The sequence below is a fragment of the Carassius auratus genome, chromosome 10 (genome assembly GCF_003368295.1).
Source record: "Carassius auratus strain Wakin chromosome 10, ASM336829v1, whole genome shotgun sequence".
NCBI lineage: Eukaryota > Metazoa > Chordata > Actinopteri > Cypriniformes > Cyprinidae > Carassius > Carassius auratus.
This window is the reverse complement of record NC_039252.1, coordinates 18,065,801-18,071,198: the sequence shown is the minus strand read 5'-3', so window position 1 is coordinate 18,071,198 and position 5,398 is coordinate 18,065,801. Positions and strand designations below refer to the sequence as shown.

The 5,398-nt window shown below is 40.0% G+C and overlaps 1 long non-coding RNA gene across 1 annotated transcript; it reads right to left on the bottom strand.

The window, feature by feature from the left end:
• Positions 1-64: 64 nt before the first annotated feature.
• Positions 65-3,556, bottom strand: LOC113110489 (uncharacterized). The gene is made up of 3 exons (XR_003293159.1): positions 3,489-3,556; positions 931-1,044; positions 65-237 (listed from the first exon to the last, which is right to left on the bottom strand). It is a non-coding gene; the product is annotated as an uncharacterized LOC113110489 (long non-coding RNA).
• Positions 3,557-5,398: the final 1,842 nt, after the last annotated feature.

Sequence of the window (5,398 nt, the reverse complement as noted above, 5' to 3'; positions counted from 1 at the left end):
GTAAGAAAAATATATTCTCTTAATAGTTAATTATATTCCTCGCCCCTTGGCAGATATCTTTGGCTTGTGTTAAGAGAAATGAATGATATTCTGGTTCACTCCACTCTCGGATGGTTCTGTCGTTTTTGCTGATCTCCATCCGAACACAGCGTTGACCTTCTTCACCAGCTCCTGACCGCCGTCTCTGATCCTGCGTGCGATCTCAGAGAACATCAGGTCGCTCTGCAGGCCGAGGCTCTGTGAACGAACCACATCATCACGCTGTGCTCGGAGTCTGGTCTCAGATGTGTGTGTGTGTGTGTGTGCAGACCTGCGGAGACCCGGCGCTGACACACACATCCGTCTGCGGATCTATATACACTCCAGTCAGCAGCACGTCTCTGCTCTCCTTCACCTAGAGCCAGAACAGATCAGCGCTGAACACACACACACCGAACGCTTCGTCATCTTGCACTGGATGTGAATCCTGTTCCCTTCCTTCCACATCTCCGTCTGCAGAGACTGTCCCGGATACACCGGCTTCACGAAACGCACCTGAAGCACAGATCAGGGTTATTAACAGTGCAAACTGCCATCGTTAATCTTAAAGAGACGGCGAGCTTGAGCGGGGAGTTCTTTGTCGTGAGTGAGCAGGAGTAAACACCTACTAGTGACATCAGCATCATCTACACACTTGTTAGTGATATCATCACCATCTACACACCTGCTAGTGACATCAGCATCATCTACACACTTGTTAGTGACATCAGCATCATCTACACACCTGCTAGTGACATCAGCATCATCTACTCACCAGCTAGTGACATCATGCTTCTCTTCACCTGCTAGTGACATCAGCATCATCTACTGTATTGGCGGACCACTCTTAGCTGGGACGTATTGCTTAGCTTCTTTGACAAGCTATCCAACACAGAGAAACTTAAATTGTACCTGTTTTGAGGTGGATGAGACGGGATTCCAGCCGATAGATAAACAGGGCAGGTAAGCAGAGCAAGGCGGGCAGCAGGCAGGTAAGTAGGTTGGTAGTAGCAGACAAAGCATGGACTCCAGTAGTCCAACAAACGATTGGTAAGTGGTTGAAAAAAATGGTGGTTAATGAGGTATTTTGCGCTGTAAAATCATCCTACATGTTTATTTTATAGTGGTAGGACAATCTGATGATGTTCTTGGCACTGTAAATAGCCTATACCATTGCCTAATAAGAATCTTCGATAAAGTTACTTTACGTATAGTCACAGGAGCGAAGCAGTAGGATTTTTCAATGAGGTAGGATATATCTCAAATTTTGCGCTACCGTAGGACAAATCGACAGAACACCGGTCATGAGACTGAGATGAAGACTTTGCTGGATAAAATTGTGGTTGTGTGCTGTGCTTTGACCAATATGTGTCCAAGTATTGTTGTGAAGGCGTCATGTTAGAATTATACACCATGCTCACATCTAATATGTACATGTTTTTTTTTTGTTTGTTTTCCAAAAGATTTTGTAATGTCTCTTCTCATGTGTATTTTTTTAGCCATGTCTGTAAATAAAATACACAAAGATTGAAAGAAATTCTGCCTCCTTTATCCGTATTAAGGAAGAATTGGGCGAAATCAGTCTTCTTTGGTTGCAAACCCAATTACATAACTTAAATAGTAGTAACAACCAACTTAATTTCAGTTTCTTTACATATTTAACATGTAAATACATTTAGATGAATACATTTAGATTTATAAAGAGTACATAGAAATGATGAGAAACTGAAAATGTATGAGGTAGGTTGTGGGTGATAAGTCACAGACACATGACTCTTCTTTGGCTGGTGCGCTGCTGAGTCCCACGCAGTCTAAATGAAACACTGTATAGGACAGTTCTGATTATCGCAAGCAAGCATGTCATCAAGCTCTTCAGGCTGTCTGAAAAAGCACCACAACACAGCCTTTTCACATGCCCTTCTTTTGGGCTGGAGGGTGTTACCTTGACCAGTCGATCTGCTCGTAAATATGGAGTCCTTTGATTCTATTTATTTTGTCGTCATATCTCATCTTTGCATTAGGATTTAGTTTTAGGCGTTATGGTCCGACAATGTTAAACGTTCTTTAGCCAGCTGCATTTTTTAAGATTATATTCTATTTTTCACGCAAATGATTCATTATATTCATGCCAGAACACTAGCCTGCTATGCCAGACAATAGGTGTGTTCGACATCGACTGTGGCTGGATGCAACCGATCGGCGAGAATAGCCGCGTGCAGGTGGGGAGGAGCTGCAAGCGGAGATATGAAGCCGGACACGTTGTGGCTCCCGTAGTTTGCTGCAATTACGTCAGTCATGGCAGATCACGTGGCGATTGCTTACTTGATCGCGTTTAATGTGTGTATAAGTGGTGTTTTGGAAGGGTCTTGAATGTTGTTAAGTTGAAGTTACAGCAAGTTGTTAGCAGTTTGCTAACCACATGCAGGTGAAGTATAAACACAGCAAAATAAACTAAAGAATATGAAGACACCAAACAAATGGAGGAACATAATGTATTATGTATCATTTGTATAGGAGCATACATTTATGACCACATTAGATTGTATGCTTTTAAGATTAACATTTTAGTTCTTAAAAATGCTCATTTGAATAGGTTATGCTGCTGAATACTGTAAAAGGTCTGTATAAAAAAGAAAGTCATGCAAAATAAACATACACAAACTTTATATTAACAATAAAGTAAATACAGTAAAACAATATTTAATAAATATGATTTATAAGATGAAGACGACATAAAAACGTATTGAACTGTTTTAAAAGTCCATATGAGAATTTCTGAAACTGAAGCCGACTCGCAATAAACTTGAAACGCACGTCATCTGTGTCATCAGTGAATCCAGCCAATCGTGGATCAGTTGTGTCGTCATCAGAATCTGTGCAGCCGCTCTTCAGAAGCTGCGCTGGCTGAGTTCTCCGGCTACTCTCGAATCGCTCTCGTGGTACTTTGACGGCACACGTCACAGTCACGTGGCGTCAGCGCTGTATCAAGTCGGACAAAATTTCTAACCGGCATGCACTGCTTCAAGTCAGCCGACGATCGGTTTGCGCAAAACTGCATGAAGTCGAACAAGCCTAATGTTAACTGGCCAAACATACCCATAGTTCTTTGCGTTCTGATGACGTTGCCACCCAGTTGGTCACGTGTTAGCGATCTTGACGGTGGCTAACATTAGCATATAAGCCCGCACTTTTTGACATTCAAACAGGCGGCATAATGTCTGAACCAACTCAAACAGTGATTAAATTGCTGAAGCTTAAGTTTTATTATAAAGAGGAAGATACACACAAACGAGACCAAAATTACAAAAATGCAAACTTAATAATGCACAGCTAGCTAGAAGCTAGCGCTAAACCATTATCCACGAGTGAACATGTTAAAATTGTCCTAATATCAAACAACGCCTTACAATCATTATAAGATGATTTAAAAACCAATGCTGTGAATGTCGCAATAATATATCAATACTTACTCAAAACAAAAGAGGATTCAGCGCAACCGTGTCCCAGCAAAGAAATTCTCGACTGATGCACGCCATAGGTCCGCTCAGGATCCGCTGTTTGACGGCGCCGCAATGAGGCGGAGCTGATCCTCTGAATTTGACAGTCACGTGGGTTTGGCGACTTGAAGGTGGATCCAGAACATTTGATTCAGATCGGGACTCCGAATCGCGTTTCGCGAATCATTTGATCGGGGCTTCGGAGTTTGCAAAACATTTGATTCAGATCGGGACTCCAAAGCGCGTTTCGCGAATCATTTGAGATCAGGTCTTTCGAGCGGATTTGATTAAAAACATTTGATTCTATCATGTACTTGTCTAGATCAACTTTTAATAAAGAGAAAAGAGGTTTAGAGATTTTTGTTAATAGCCTGTTAGTAATCCCACAGTCCATAGCATCAGTAACTGTATAATTTATTAAGGGAACTAAATAGGATGAGTTTCATTTGTTATTTTATTTTTGTAGCAATGGTCATCTTAACCTCTGTGCAGTGTTCAGGTTATTTCAGGACCCCAAATAAAATTTTAATTCTAATACTGCATCATACAAGCGTTTATTTGAGTTGAATATTTCGATATTCATGTAAGGAAACGAAGCCATGATTTGATAAGTTTACATTTACATTCATTCATTTAGCAGAAGCTTTTATCCAAAGCGACTTACAAATGAGGATAAAAAACAACACAACAAAAAGAGCAACAAAAAGTTTATAAGCGAGAAAAGAACAAGATGCATGCAAAATGAAGGCAGATACTGTCTGATATGTTAAGAAATAATATAAAATAAGAATGGTAAAAATTTTTTACTAAAATATTTGACTCAAAAAGTCCAGGGCCCGTATTCATAAAGATTCTAAGAATCCTCTCAGAAAACTCTTAATTTAGCTTAAAAACTTTTACGTAGGAGTCTTAGCTTAAGAGCGATTCGGGACCGATCTGAGAGAAACTCTGAATAATGAAAAGACAAAAACTTTCACCTTAGTGAGGAGGCGGGGTTGACCCCATTGCTATGTATGACACAATCTTTTGAAGACTGTGATTGGTTGGTTGTCCAAGAAGGAAAAAAAAATAGTGATTTTAAGTATAGGGTCTATTCTAATTCTCACTTTGAATTTACATGTGTAATTTATTCTATTTGACCGTTCTCTCTCACACACACACACACACACACACACACACACATTATATGTGTGTATATAAATCATTTTTTTATTTACCATGCTTGTAATTTCCTATAAGGTATTTGATTGGCCTAGAATGAAAAAAAATTGTTCCACTCTTTCCAGTTACAGTGATTGCTGTCCTATTTAAGTGGCGGTTTGAATGTTGGTTTTAATGTATCAAACATGGAATCAAAACCAAGAAGGGTGAGAAAGCCAAACTGGACAGAGGAACAGTGTTTACTGTTAGCCCAGTTAGTGGATGAACACAAGGCCATTCTTAAAGGATAATTCGGGCCGGGTGTCACAGCAAGGGTCAAGAAGCAGACATGGGAGCGTATAGCACAAACTATTAACGGTTCACCCCCCTGCTTGTGCGCACCTATAAGCCTGCTATATTCATAAATGCAGTTTTTTGAGCCTGCAAGGTGGGAATGTCCAGTGGAAACGAAATGAACTTCGACACAATAAGATGTTCTGAAAGTGCTGTAATTGTTTGTGTGATCACTCTGCTTACAGAAGGTTGTGACAGACCCAAATCATCACTATTACATTGTGGCATTTTCCCAGTTGCCAAATATTGTAATGTAGTGATTACTTTAATTTATATATTAAATTATAAATTATTATATAATCTATAGCGTCTTATCAACTCACTGTCATCCAATGTCTGCAACACATTTCTTCTGCCTCTTCGTCTTTCTGTCATTTTCTCCTCTTCTA